Genomic DNA, 16,087 nt, shown 5'->3' with positions numbered 1-16,087 from the left:
CAGTGCAGAGCATGATAGAATTTTTTTAACTTTTTTTTTTAAATATGTTGATTTAAAATATTGTTAGTTTCAGGTTTTAATTAAATCAGAATATTGAACAAAGAATATTTCAGAATATTGAGCAGAGTTCTGCTAAATAGTAAATTCTTGTTGCTTATCTATTTTATGTATAGTGTTTTGTATCCGTTAATCCCTTACTCCTAGTTTATCACTCCCAACAATGTTTCCTTTTAGTAACTTTGTTACATGAATCTGTTTCTGTTTTATATATATAGATTCATGTCTATTTTTTAGATTCCACTTACAGTTAGTATCTTGTATTAGTCTTTCTCTGACTCACTCAACTAAGTATTCTTTAGATCCATCTATGTTGCTTCACATGGCAATATTTCATTCCTCTTATGTCTCAGTAATATTCCATTGTAAATATATACCACAGCTTCTTAAGTCAGTGGTTTGTTTCTGAGAACAAGGATTTTTTCTGTGCCTTGGTTTTTGTGAATAGTAGTGCTGTGAACTTTATTGGATATGTATCTTTTTAAATTAGAGTTTATGTCTTTCTGGATATGTACCAAGCTTTGTGCAGTGGCACTGTTGTAGCCAGTGAGGTTTATCCGAGGTATGATTATTGTTAATTGGATACATAACCAGGAGTAGGATTATTGGATCATTTGGTTTTTCTGTTTTTAGTTTTTTAAGGAACCTCCATGTTTTCTCCCATAGTAGTGGCTGCACCAGTTTACATTCCCACTAGCTGTGTAGAAGGGTTCCCTTTTCTCCACACACTGTCCAACATTTATTGTTTGTTGACTTACTGCTAATGGCCATTCTGACCAGTATGAGGTGATATACCTCACTGTAATTTTGATTTGCATTTCTCTAAGAGTTAGCGATGTTGCCTGTTGACCATTTGTCTGTCTTTGGAGAAATGACTCATATTCTCTACCCATTTTTCGATTGGTTTGTTTTTTTGTTATTGAGTTGTGTGAGATGTTCTTATATTTTGGAAATCAAGCCCTTGTCAGTCTCACCATTTGCAAATCTTTTCTCCCAGTCAATATGTTCTCTTTCATTTTGTTTATGGATTCCTTTGCTGTTTTTGTTTATCCAAATCCATTTTGTTTATGGATTCCTTTACAAATTTGATTAAATCCCACCTGTTTAATTTTGCTTTTTTATTTTTATTTCTTTTCAACACCAAAAACCTTTTCAATTAGGGTATAGCCAATTAACAATGTGATGGTTTCAGGTGAACAGTGAATAAATATATATATATCCATTCTCCCCAAAACTCCCCTCCCATTGAGACTGCCACATAACCTTGAGCAGAATTCCATGTGCTATACAATAGGTCTTTGTTGGTTATCCATTTTAAATATAGCAGATATAGCAGTATGTACCTGACCTTCCAGAGTCCCTAACTAACCCTTCCCCCCAGCAACCATAAGTTTGTTTTCTGTGAGTCTCTTTCTGTTTTGTAAGTAACTTCATTTCTATCATTTCTTTTCAGAGTCCACATATAAGGATGTCATATGATATTTATCCTCTGTCTGACTCAACTCATATGACACACTCTAGGTCCATGACTGTTGCTGCAAAGCATCTTATTTCATTCTTTCTAATGGCTGAATATTATTCCATTATATATATGTACCACATCTTCTTCAGCCATTCCTCTGTTGGTGGACATTTAGGTTGCTTCCATGTCTTGGCTATTATAAACATTGCTGCAGTGAACATAGGAGTGCATGTATCTTTTGGGACCATGTTTTTCTCTGGATATATGCCCAGGAGTTAGGATTACAGGGTCATATGGTAGCTCTATTTTTAAGGAACCTCCACACTGATCTCCTGGAGAAGGAAATGGCAACCCACTCCAGTATTCTTGCCTAGAGAATCCAATGGACAGAGGAGCCTGGTGAGCTGCTGTCCATGGGGTCACACAGAGTTAAACATGACTGAAGCGACTTAGCGTGCATGCATGCATTGGAGAAAGAAATGGCAAGCCACTCCAGTATTCTTGATTGGAGAATCCCAGGGACAGAGGAGCCTGGTGGGCTGCCGTCTGTGGGATCTCACAGAGTTGGACACTGCTGAAGTGACTTAGCAGCAGCAGCAGCATACTGGTCTCCACAGCGGCTGTACCAATATACATTCCCACCAAAAGTGCAGGAGAGTTCCCTTCTCCATGTTCTCTCCAGCATTTGTGCTTTGTGATTTCTTGATGCTTAATAGCCATTCTGACCAGTGTGAGGTGATACCTCATTATAGTTTTGACTTGCATTTCTCTAATAACTAGCAGTGTTGAACATCTTTTTATGTGCCTATTGGCCATCTATATGTCCTCTTTGAAGAAATGTCTGTTCAAGGCCTCTAAACAAAAAGGAATAGATTGTTTGTTTTGATTTTACTAAGCTGTTTGTAAATTTTGGAGACTAATCCCTTATCAGTCACATCATTTGCAAACTTTCCTCCCAATCTGTGGTTTATCTTTTCATTTTGTTTATTGTTTCCTTTGCTGTGCAAAAGCTTTTGTGTTCAAGTAGCTCCCATTTGTTTATTTTTGCTTTTATTTCCATTATTCTGGGTGATGGATAGAAAAAAGATCCAAATCTGTTTTCCTCTAAGAGTTTTATAGTGCTCGGTCTCACATTTAGGTCTTTAATCCATTTTGAGCTTTTTTTGTGTATGGAGTTAAAGAATGATCTAATTTCTTTTTTTCACACGTAGCTGTTCAATTTTCCCAGCACCATTCATTGAAGAGGCTGTCTTTCCAACTTTGTGTAGCCTTGCCTCCCTTTGTTATAGATGAATTGACTATAGGTGTATATGCTTATTTCTCAATTTTCTGTCCTGTTTCATTTATCTATATTTCAGTTTTGGGGCCAGTACCATACTGTTTTGATGACTGTCACTTTGTAGTTTAGTATGAAGTCAGGGAACCTGATTCTTCCAGCTCCTTTTTTCAAGATTACTTTGGCTATTCAGGATTTTTGTGTCTCCATACAAATTTGGAGGTTTTTTGTTCTAGTTCTGTGAAAAATGCCATTGGTAATTTAATAAGGATTACATTGAATCTGTGGATTGCCTTGGGTAGTATAGTCATTTTGACAGTATTGATTCTTCCAATACAGAAGCTTTTCATCTGTTTATGTCTTCAGTTTCTTTCATCAGCATTTTATAGTTTTGTCTTGGATAGGTTTATTCCTAGGTTTTTTATTCTTTATGATGCAATGGTAAATGGAATTGCTTCTTGAATTTCTTTTTCTGATCTTTCATGGTTAGTATATAGAAATGCAACAGATTTCTGTGTATTAATTTTTTAACCTGCAACTTTACCAAATTCGTTGAGTTCTAATAGTTTTCTGGTAGCTTTAGGATTTTCATGTATAGTATCATGTCAACTGCAAACAGTGACAGTTAACTTTTTCTGTCCTAATTTGGATTCCCTTTCCTTTTTCTTCTCTGATACCTGTAGCTAGGACTTCCAAAACTATGTTGAATAAAAGTGGTGAGAGTGGACATTCTTGTCTTGTTCCTGATCTTAGAGGAAATACTTTCAACTTTTCACCATTACATATGATAGCTGTATGTTTGTCATATATCAGGCTTTATTATGTTGAGCTGTGTGCCCACTACGCCCACTTTCTGGAGAGTTTTGATCATAAATGGGTGCAGCGTTTTTTCAAAAGCTTTTTTTGCATCTGTTGAAATGGTATGGTTTTTATTCTCCAATTTATTGATATGGTATATTACATTGATTGATTTGCAGATGTTGAAAAATCCTTGCATCCCTGGGATGAATCCCACTTGATCATGGTATATGATCTTTTTATTGTTGGATATGAATAGCTAGTATTTTGTTGAATTTTTACATATATGTTCATCAGTGATATTGGCCTGTAATTTTCCTTTTTATGTGTTATCTTTGTCTGGTTTTGGTATCAGGGAGATGGTGACCTCATAAAATGAGCTGGGAAGTTTTCCTCCCTCTGCAACTTTTTAGAACAGTTTAAGAAGGATAGGTGTTAACTCTTCTCTAAATGTTTGATAAAATTTGCCTGTGAATTTATCAGGTCCTGGACGTTTGTTTGTTGGCAGGTTTTTAATCATGATTTCAATTTCAGTGCTTGTGATGAGTCTGTTGATATTTTCTCTTTCTTCTTGGTTTCTGTCTAGGAAGACTGTACCTTTCTGAGAATTTGTCCATTTCTTCCAAGTTGTCTGTTTTACTGGCCTGCAGTTGTTCATTGTAGTCTCTTATGACCCTTGGTATTTCTGTGGTCAGTTGTAACTTCTTTTTCATTCTAATTTTACTGATATGAGTCCTCTCCCTTTTTTCTTGATGAGTCTGGCCAAAGATTTATCAATTTTATGTATTCAGAAAACCAACTTTTAGTTTCATTGATCTTTGTGATTGTTTTCTTTGTCACCATTTCCTTTATTTCTGCTCTGATCTCTTTGGTTTCCTTCCTTCTACTAACTTTAGGTTTGGTTTGCTGTTCTTTTTCTAGTTGTTTTAGGTGTAAGGTTAGGTTGTTTATTGGAGATTTTTCTTGTTTCTTCAGGTAAGACTTCCTGAAGTTGTTATATTTTATTTATTTTATATTTTGTTTTATATAATACTTTATTAATATTTTATATAATGTTTTATTAAGTTTATTGTTATAAACTTCCCTTTTAGAACTGTTTTTGCTGCATCCCATAAATTTTGGACCATTGTGCTTTCATTTTCCTTTGTCTCTAGGTATTCTTTTATTTCTTCAGTGATTGTTTAGTGTCATATTTAGGCGCCACATGTTTGTGTTTCTTAGAGTTTTTATTCTTGTAGTTTATTTCTAATGTCATGCCATTGTGAGAAAAGATGCTTGATATGGTTTTGATTTCAAATTTATCAGGGCTTACCTTGGGACCCAGCATGTGGTCAATCCTGGAGAATGTACAGTGTGTACTTGAGAAAAATATGTAGTCTGCTTTTGGATGGAATGCTCTATAAATATCAATTAAGGCCATTTTGTCTAAAGTATCATTTAAGGCCTGCATTTCCTTATTGACTTTCGGTCTGGTTGGTCTGTCCGTTAATGAAAGTGGGGTATAAAAGTTCCCCACTATTATTGTGTTACTGTCAGTTTCTCCCTTTATTGGTATTTGTCTTACATACTGAGGTGTTCCTATGTTGGGTGCGTATGTATCTATAATTGTTACATCATCTTAGATTGAACACTTGGTCATTATCTATTGTCTTTCCTTGTCTCTTATAACAGTCTTTGTTTTAAAGTCTATTTTGTCTGATAGGAGTATTGCTACTCCAGCTTTATCATGATTTCCAAATGTTTAAAATACCTTCTCCCATCCCCCTACTTTGTCAGTAAGCATCTGTAGGTCTGATGTGGGTCTCTTGCAGACAACTTATATATGGTTCTTGTTTTTACATCCACCCAGCCAGTCTATGTCTCTTGGTTGGTGCATTTAATCTATTTACATTTAAGATAATTATTGATATGTATGCTTCTACCCTGAGGAGGGGGGGCAGGAGGAGAAGGGGACAGCAGAGGATGAGATGGCTGGATGGCATCATCAACTCGATGGACATGAGTTTGAGTAAACTCCGGGAGTTGGTGATGGACAGGGAGGCCTGGTGTGCTGCAATTCATAGGGTCACAAAGAGTCAGACACGACTGAGCAACTGAACCGAACTGAACTGAACTGATGCTGCTATTACCATTTTCTTAGTTGTGTTTATTTTTTGTAGCTTGCTTCTTTTTCCACTCTGTGTTTCCTGCCTAAAGAAGTTACTTTAGCATTTGTTGTAAAACTGGTTTGGTGCCAAATTCTCTTAACTTTGGCTTGTCTGGAAAGTCTTTGATTTCTTCATCAAATCTGAAGAAGAGGATTTCTGGGTAGAGTATTCTTGGTTATGGGTTCTTCCCTTTCATCACTTGCCATTCTTTTCTGGCCTGTAGAATTACTGTTGAGAAATCAGCTGACACCTTATGGGTTTTCCTGTAGATGTTATTTGTCTTTTTTCCCTTGTTGCTGTTAATATTTTATCTTTGTCTTTAATTTTTATTGTGTCTTGGTGTGCTCTTCCTTGGGTTTATCCTGCCAGGGACTCTGTGCTTCCTGGACTGGGTTGACTATTTCCTTTCTCATGGTGGGGAAGTTTTCAGCTATTATTTCTTCAAATATTTTCTCAGGTCCTTTCTCTTTTTCTCGCTCTTTTTTTCCTTTCTCTCTTCTTCTTTTATTTCTGGGACCCTTATAATGTGAATATGGATGGCATTTAATGTTGTTCCACAGGTCTCTTAGGTTGTCTTAATTTTTTTTTCATAATTTTTTCTATATTCTGTTTTGTGGCATTGATTTCCACCAGTCTGTCCTCCAGATCATTTATCCATTCTTCTGCCTCAGTTATTCTTTCCTTCTAGTGTATTGTTCATCTCTGTTTGTTCTTTAGTTCTTCTGGGTCTTTGCCAAACATTTCTTGCATCTTTTCCATTCTTTTTTCTGAGATCCTGGATTATCTTTCCTATTATTATTCTGAATTCTTCTACATAGTTGCTTATCTCTTCATTTAGTTGTTTTTCTAGGGATTTATCTTGTTCCTTCATCTGGGACATAATTCTATTTCTTTTCATTTTGTTTAGCTTTCTGTGGTTGTGGTATTAGCTCTGGAGCCTGCTGGGATTGTTGTTCTTATTTCTTCTGTTTTCCCTTTGGTGGAAGAGGATAAGTGGCTCATGTAAGCTTTTTGATGGGAGAGACTGGCTGTGTGGAAAACTGGGTCTTGCTCTGGTGGGCAGGGCTGTGCTCAGTAAAACTTTAATACAGTTATCTGCTGATGGGTGGGGCTGTGCTCCCTTCCTGTTAGTTGTTTGGCATGAGGTGACCCAGTCCTGGAGCCTACAGACTCTGTTGTGGGGCTCTTGGCGACCTCCTGGAGAACTCACAAATCTCCTAGGACTGCTGTTGCCAGTGCCCCGTCCCCATACTGCACCACTGCTGACCCCTGCCTTTGGAGGAGACCCTCAAACACTCATAGTTAGGTCTGGCTCAGCCTCCTGTTGGGTCACTGCTCCTTTTCCCTGTGTCCAAGTGTGGACAAGATTTTGTTTGTACCCTCCAAGAGTCTATATCCCCCAATCCTGTGGAATTTCTATAATCAAATCTCACTGGCCTTCAAAGTCAGATTCCCTGGAGATTCCCAGTCCCTTGGCCAGATCACCAGGCTAGGAAGCCTAATGTGGGGCCTAGAACCTTCACACCCAGAACTTCTTTGATATTATTGTTCTCTAGCTTGTGGTCCCCCATCTAGCATGTATAGGATTTGATTTTATTATAATTGTGCCCCTCTTGCTGTTCCATTGTGGCTTCTCTTTTTTCCTTGGATGTGAGGTATCTTGTTTGGTGGGTTCCATTGGCTTCTTATCAATGGTTGTTCTACAGCTAGGTGCAATTTTGCTGCTCTGGCAGAAGATGAACACATGTCCTTCTTGAACCAATTAATTTTGCTTTTATTTCTTTAGCTTTCGGAGGCTTACTTAAGAAAATATTGCTAAGATTTATGTCAGAGAATGTTTTCCCTGTGTTATTTCTGAGGAGTTTTATGAAACTCCTCTTATTTTTTTTCTTATTTTCATAAAAATCTTATGTTTATTTTCATGTATGGTGTGCGGGTATGTTCTAACTTCACTAATGTACATGCTTTCCAGCTTTCCCAACACTACTTGCTAAAGACACTGTCTTTTCTACATTGTATATTCTTTCCACTTTTGTCAAAGATTAATCTGCCATTTCTGAACTTGCTATTCTGTTACACTGATCAGTAATTCTGATTTTGTGCCACTACTATGCTGTTTTGATTACTGTAGCTTTGTACTGTTGTCTAGTCTGGAAGAGGTATGCCTTCAACTTTGTTCTTTTTCCTCAGGATTGCTTTGGCAGTTCTCAGTCTTCTGTGGTTCCATATAAATGTGAGGGTTATTCTAGTTCTGAGAAGAATATCATGGGTGATTTGATAGGGATCATGTTAAATCTTAGATTGCTTTTGGTAGTGTAGCCTTTTGAAATGTATTAATTCTTCCAATCCAAGAGCATGGGTTATCTTCCCATTTCCCTGGTTATCTTCAATTTCCTCTATAAGTTTTATAATTCTCAGAGTTTAAATCTCTCACATCCTTAGTTAGGTTTATTTCTAGGGTTTATTTTTTTTTTTTTTATGTTATTTTAAATGAGATAGTACATTTGCTTTCTCTTTCTGACATTCCATTTTTATTTTAAAGAAATACAACCAATGTCTATACATTGATGTTGTATCCCACTACCTTACTGAATTCATTTATCAGTTCTAATAAGTTTTTTTTTCAGTTTTTCAAGAGAAAGAATATTTCTTTATTTAATTGAAGTATATTTGATTCATAATATTCTGTTAATTTCTACTGTACAGCAAAGTGACTGAACTATATGTAATTTTTTAAAAAAATATTCTTTTACATTATGATTCATCATAGGATATTGAACATAGTTCTCTGTGCCACACAGTAGAACCTTGCTGCTTATCTATTCCCAGTATTAAAGCCTACATCTGCTACCCTCAACCTCCCACTCCATCCCTTCCCTGTCTCTCTCACAGCCACTAGTCTGTTCTGTATCTGTGATTCTGTTTCACAGAAAGATTCATTTCTATATTTTGGAATCCAGATATAAGTGATGCTATGTGTTATTTTTCTTTCTCTTACTTGCTTCACATAGTATGATAATCTCTAGTTGCATCCATGTTGTTGCAGATGGCATTATTTCATTCTTGTTTATGGCTGAGTAGTAGTCTATTGTGTATATTTACCACATTTTTATCCATTCATCTGTGGATGACTGTTTAGATTGATGCCATGACTTTGCTATGTGACATAGGGGTGCATGTATATTTTGGGGTTAGAGTTTTGTCTGGGTATATGGGATTGTTGGACCATATGGTAATTCTGTTTTTAGATTTCTGAGGAACCTCCATCCTGTTTTCCATAATGGCTGTACCAATTTATATTCCTAGCCAGAGTTTAGAAAGGTTCCCTTTTCTTCACATCTCATCCAGCATTTGTTATTAAAATTTGGAGAGTTTTTAATGGTGACCATTGTAAATTTGATTTACATCTCTCTAATAGATAGCAATGTTGAGCATCTTTGCATGTGCCTTTTGGCCATTTTGTATTTCTTATTTGGAGAAATGTCTGTTTAGGTCTTCTGTCCATTTTTCAACTGGATTTTTGTTTTTCTGTCGTTGAGTTGTATGAACTGTTCTTATATTTTGGAAATTAAGCCCCTGTCAGTCACATAATTTTTAAATATTTTCTTCCATTCTGTAGTTTGTCTTTTCGTTTATGTTTTCCTTTGCTGTGTAAATATTTGTTTCATTAGGTCCCATTTGTTTATTTTTGTTATTTCTATTGCCTCAGGAGACTGACCCAAGAAAAAGTGGCATGATTTATGTCAGAGAATGTTTTCCCTGTGATCTCTTCTAGTTTTATGCTGTCATTTCTTATATTTAAATCTTTAGGCCATTTTGCATTTATTTTTGTGTATGGTGAAAGGGTGTGTCTAAGTTTGTTAGTTTATGTGTTGTTGTCCAACTTTTCCAGTATTAGTTGCTGAAGAGACTTTTTCCCCCCATTGTATATTCTTTTCTCCTTTACTGAAGATTGATTGTCAGTGTGTGGATTTCTTCCTGGGTGCTCTGTTCTGTTGCATTGATCTGTTTTTATATCATGCTGTTTTGATCACTGAAACTTTGTAATATTATCTGAAGTTTGGGAGGGTTATGCCCCCTGCTTTGTTCTTTTTTCCTAAGGCTTGTGTTGGCAATTCTGGGTCTTTTATGAATCCTAATTAAATTTTAGGCTTATTCTAGTTCTGTGAAAAATGTCATATCTATTTTAACAAGGATTACATTGAATCTATAGATTGCTTTGTGTAGTGTGGGCATTTTACCAATATGAATACTTCCCATTGAAATGCATAGAATATCTTTCCATTTCTTTAAATCATCTTCACTTTCCTTTATTAATGTCTTAAGCTGTTTCACCTCCTTGGTTAGCTATATTCCTAAGTACTTTATTTTGGGGGTGCAATTTTGAAAAGTTTTTTTTACATTCCCTTTATGATATTTTATTGTTAGTTTAAAGAAATGCAGCCAAATTCTGTTAATCTTGTATCCTGCTACCTTTCTGAGTTCATTTATCAGCTCTGGTAGTTTTTGAGTGACGTCTCTAGCGCTTTCAGTATACAGTAAGTCCCCTACATATGAACCTTCAAGTTTCGTATGTTCAAAGATGCAAATGAGCTTTACATCAATGTCAGGCATGAGTGAAATTGCAACTTGGCCATCTGTCTCTTATTGCTGACAATCCTTCAGCTCTACCAACTCTCACCTACTCTCACTCCGCCAATCTTGCCTGTTCACTGGATGTCAGCCCCTGTATGTCAGCTGTTGAGCTGTACTACTATCCTTTTCATTGGTAGTATACTGTAAGATGAAAAATGTTTTATTTTTGTGTTCATTTTTTATGTATTATTTATATGACAAGAATTATAAACCTTACAGTACTATACAGCTGATTGTATTAGTTGAGTACCTACGCTGATTTTGTTGACTTATGAGAAATTGGACTTACAAATGTGCTGTCAGAACAGAACTCAAATTCTTTCATATGTAGGGGAATTGATGTGTAGAATCATATCAACTACATATAATAGAAGTAACCTCTTCCCTTCCAATTTGTATACCTTCTCTTTTTCTGATTGCTGTGGCTATGACTTCCAATAGTATGTTTAATAGAAGAGGTGATAGTGGTCAGCCTTCTTTTTTAAAAAAGTTTCTGTTTTTCCATTCTAGTATAGTTGGTTTACAGTGTTGTGTTCATTTCAGGTATACAGCTGAGCCCATTAAACATAGATGTATATCCATGCTTCCTTTGGTTCCTTTCCCGTATAGGCGGTTACAGAACACTGAGGAGTGTGTGTGCTCTAAGGTAGAGCCCTGCCGATTATCTGTTTTATTTACAGCACTGTACATATTAATCTCAAACTCCTCGAAGTTATTCCTTCACTTCACATTTACTCCTTCCTTGGCAATTAGAAGTCTCTTGTGGGTCTGTGGGTCTGTTTCTGTTTTGCCAATAAGTTTATTTGTATCATTGTTTTTTTTTCAAAAAAATTCTACATATAAATGACATCGTATTTGTCTTTCTCTATTTGACTTAATTCACTTGGTATGATTATCCATGGGTTCATCTGTGTTTTTTGGCATTGTTTCATTTTTTCTTTTATGGCTGAGTAATATTCCATTGTATATATGTACCCCATCTTTATCCATTCCTCTGTCAGTGGACATTTTAGTTTGCTTCGATGACTTGGCTATTGTAAACAGCACTGCAGTGAATATTGGAGTGCAGGTACGTTTCAAATTATGTTTTTGTCCAGATACATGCCCATTAGTGGGGTTGCTGAATCACATGATAGTTCTATATTTTTTAAGAAACCTCCATACTGTTCTCTCTAGTGGTCCTGCCAATTTACATTCCCACAACAGCATAGTCGGATACCCTTTTCTCCAGTCTTTCACATTTATTGTGTATAGAGTTCTTGATGATCACTATGCTGACTGGTGTGAGGTGATACCTTATTATAGTTCTGATTTGCATTTCTCATACTAATTAGTGATGTTGAGCATGTTTTCATGCACTTTTTGGCCATCTATATATCTTCTTTTGAAAAATGTCTATTTAGGTCTTCTGCCCATTTTTTGTTTTTGTTTTTGTTTTTTAACATTATGTTGCATGAGCCGTTTGTTTATCTTGGAGATGAATCCCTTGTCAATCACTTCATTTCCAAACATTTTCTCCCGTTCTGTGGGCTGTTTTTTTATTTTGTATAGTCTTCCTTTGTGGTGCAAAAACTTTTCAGTTTAATTAGGTCCCATTTTCTTTTATTTTTGTTTATATTTTCATTACTCAGGAGGTGGATTCAAAAAGATAATTGCTGTGATTTATGTCAGAGAGCATTCTGCTTATGTTTTCCTCTAAGAGTTTCATGGTATCAGTCTTACATTTAGGTCTTTAATCCATTTTGAGTTTATTTTTGTGTATGGTGTTGGAGAATGTTCTAATATAATTCTTTCACATATAGTGCCCCAGTTTTCGCTGCATGACTTACTGAAGAGACTCTTTCCTCCATTATATAGTCTTGCCTCCTTTGAAATAGACTAATTGACCATAGGTGCACGAGTTTACGTCTGGGGCTTGTATCCTGTTCAGTTGATCTGTACTTTCGTTTTTGTGATGGTACCATACTGTTTTGAATCCTGTAACTTTGTAGTATAGTTTGATGTCTGGGAGTCTGGTGCCTCCATTTAATTTTATTTTTCTCTTCTCAAGATTGCTTCAGCTTTTCCAAGTCTTTTGTGTCTCCAAACAAATTTATAAACACTTTTTGTTCTAGTTCTATGAAAAATGCCATTGGTAATTTGTAAGGGGTTACACTGAATCTATAGATTGCCCTCAGTAGTATAGTAATTTGACAATACTGATTCTTCCAATCCAAGAAGTATATCTTTCCATCTGTTTGTGTCATCTTTGTTGGCTTTCATTGGTGTCTCAGTTTTTGGAGTACAAGTCTTTTGCCTCCTTATGTAGGTTTAGTTTTGATGTGATGGTAAATGGTATTGTTTCTTTAATTTCTCTTTCTGATCTTTCATTGTTAGTGCACAGATGCAAGAAATGTGTGTGTTAATTTTGTATCTTGCAACTTAACTGAATTCATTGATGATCTTTAGAAGTTTTCTGGTAGCATCTTTAGGATTTTATATATATAGTATCATGTCATCTGCAAACTGTGACAATTTTATGTCTCCTTTTCCTATCTGGATTCCTTTCATTTGTTGTTTTTCTCTGATTACCATATCTAGGACTTTCAAAATTATGTTGAATTAAAGTGGTAAGAGTGGACATCTTTGTCTCATTTCTGATCTTAGAGGAAATGCTTTCAGTTTTCACCACAGAGAATGATGTTAGCTGTGGCATGTTATATATAGCCTTTATTATGTTGACATAGCTTCCCTCTATGCTAACTTTCTGGAGAGTTTTTATCATAAATTTTTTTATTTTGTCAAAAGCTTTTTTCTGCATCTATTGAGATGATAGGGTTTTAATTCACTTTTTTTAATGTTGTGTGTTACACTGACTGGTTTGTGCATATTGGACAATCTGCATCTCTGGACTAAAAAATCCCATGTAATCGTGGTCTTTGATCCTTTTAATGTATTCTTGGATTTGGTTTGCTAATATTGGGTTAAGATTTTTTTCTTCTATGTTCATCAGTGATATTGGCTTGTAATTTCCTTTTTTTGTGTGATATCTTTGCCTGGTTTTGGTATCAAGATGATGATAGCTATGTAGAATGAGCTTGGGGTTATTGCTTACTCTGCATTTGGGGGGAACAGTTTGAGGATAGGTGTTAACTCTTCTCTAAATGATAGGATTCACCTGTGAAGCCATCTGATCCTGGACTTGTTTCTTCGAAGATTTTTTTTTTTTTTAATATTGGATTATAGTTGATTTACAGTGTCGCTAGTTTCTGCTATATAGCAAAGTGAATCAGTTATCCATATACCTATATATACTCCTTTCTTTAGATTCTGTTATCATATAGGCCATTAAAAAGTACTGAGAAGAGCTCCCTGTGGAGAAAGAAATGGCTACCCACTCCAGTATCCTTGCTTGGGAAATCTCATGGACAGAGAGAGGCGGGCTACTGTCCATAGGGTCGCAAAGAGTCGGACACAGTTGAGAGACTGAGAGAGACATTTCCCTCTGCTATACAGTAGGTTCCTGTTTCCTGTTTTACATGTAGTGGTGTGTGTGTCTCAGACCCCGTCTACCAGTCTATCCCTCCCGCCCCACCCCCTTTCCCTTGGTAACCGTAACTTTGTTTTCCACATCTGTGACTCTTACTCTTTTGTGAATAGTTTCATTTGTACTGTGTTTTTTTAGATTTCACATATAAGTGATATGTTTGTCTTTCTCTGTCTGACCTACTTCATTCAGTATGACAGTCTCTAGGTCGATCCAGGTTGATGCAAATGGCATTGTTTCATTGATTTTTATGGCTGAGTAATAATACATTGTGTGTGTGTATATATATATACACACCATGTCATCTTTATCCATTGATGTACATTTGTTTCTTCTGTTTCCTGGCTATTGTAAAATGCTGCAGTGAACACTGGGGTGCATTTATCTTTTTGGCTTATGGTTTTCTCTGGATATATGCACAGGAGTGGGATCATTAGATCATATGGTAGCTCAGTTTTTAGTTTTTTAAGGACCCTCCAGACTGTTTTCCATAGTGGTTATACCAACTTACATTCCCACCAACAATGTAGGAGAGTTTCCTTTTCTACCCAGCATTTATTGTTTGTAGATTGTTTGGCCATTCTGACTGGTGTGAAGTGATACCTTATTGTAGTTCTTATTTGCATTTCTCTAATAATTTGTGATATTGAGCATTTTTTCATGTGGTTCTTGGCCATCTGTATTCTTTGGAGAAATGTATATTTAGATCTTCAGCCCATTTTTTGATTGGGTTGTTTGGTTTTTTGATATAGAGGTACATGAGTTATTTATATATTTTGGTGATTAATCCCTGTTGGTCATTTTGTTTCCAAATATTTTCTCCCACTTTAAGCATTGTCTTTCATTTTAAATATGATTTCCTTTGCTGTGCAAAAGCTTTTAAGTTTAATTAGGTCCCATTTACTTTTTTTATTTTCATTACTCCAGGAGATGAATCAAAAAAAAAGAGCTTACTACAATTTATGTCACAGTGTTCTCCCCATGTTTTCCTCTGAGAATTTTGTAGTATCAGCCTTACATTTAGGTCTTTAATCCATTTTGACTTTACTTTTGTATATGGTGTTAGAGATACAGAATGTTCTAATTTCACTCTCTTACATGTAGCTCTTCAGTTTTCCCAGCAGCACTTATTGAAGAGATGGTGTTTTCTCCACTGTATGTTCTTGCTCCTATGTCATAGATTAGGTTACCATAGTTCTGTGGGCTTACTTCTAGACTTTCTTTCCTGTTCAGTTGGTCTGTACTTCTGATGCTGTGCCAGTACCATACTGTGTTGATTACTGTAGCTTTCTGTCAAAATAGTATAATCTAAAGTAAGACAGCCTGATTCCTCTAGCTATATTTTCCTTCCTCAAGATTTCTTTGGCTATTTGGAGTCTTTTGTGTTTCCATACTCTTGACTTTAAAAAATGCACACCATGAGAGTTGCAAGCTAAGTTTTATTTGAGCTAAGATGAGAACTTCAGCCTGGGAGATACCACCTTGTATAGCTGAGAAACTGTTCCACACAGGTAGGGGGAAAGGACACTATATATGTGATACTGATTAAAGGAAACAGCATGCAGTCAAGCACAAGCACATATTTTTCCAGAAGGTTTCTTCTAGTCATGAGAAATAGATGTCACCAGAAAGGATTTTAATGCTTTTCTAGATACAAGAAGATATAAGAATTGGGCTTATAAAATCAGCTACTGAGAATTTCTTAACTATCTGAAGACTTATCCTGCCAGTTTTTCCCTGAGCACAGAGTGCCTCATTTCTGCTCTCCACTCTGAACTCCTTCAGGGGTTGTCAAAGCTCAGCCACTGCAGCAGCACATGATTTAATCCTTGTAGAGGTAGATGGCAAGCACCCATGGCAAGTGCCAATTTGTAGTTGACAGGACCTTCTCATGATCATAAGTTAGACCGTACTTGGGAGGCATTTCATGACCATTTCATACAACGGTGCTAGGAGGGCTCATTCCTAGCTCTGGCAAAGATCTCACAGGCCACTCAGTGTGCTATTACTGGATTAGGTCTTATCATCAGTAATCAAAGGGGCTTCTGGACCAACCTGTCTTAATCTGTTGTAATCCAGGAAAGATTTCCTCTTGTTTCTTCCCATATTTAGAATTATAATCATTGGTCACACACTGAAATAGATATGTGATCTACTACTTCAAGTTGCCTTGTCATCATCATTTT

The 16,087-nt window shown here is 36.0% G+C and overlaps 1 protein-coding gene and 1 non-coding gene across 6 annotated transcripts in view; both read left to right on the top strand.

The window, feature by feature from the left end:
- Positions 1–16,087, top strand: part of NUDT6 (nudix hydrolase 6) — a 67,197-nt gene that overhangs the window by 22,429 nt on the left and 28,681 nt on the right. The window lies entirely within an intron of this gene.
- Positions 575–712, top strand: LOC122695715. The gene has a single exon (XR_006341473.1). It is a non-coding gene; the product is annotated as a U4 spliceosomal RNA (small nuclear RNA).

This window comes from Cervus elaphus, chromosome 5 (assembly GCF_910594005.1).
Source record: "Cervus elaphus chromosome 5, mCerEla1.1, whole genome shotgun sequence".
In the NCBI taxonomy this organism is placed as follows: Eukaryota; Metazoa; Chordata; class Mammalia; order Artiodactyla; family Cervidae; genus Cervus; species Cervus elaphus.
This window is presented reverse-complemented; position numbering and strand designations above follow the sequence as displayed.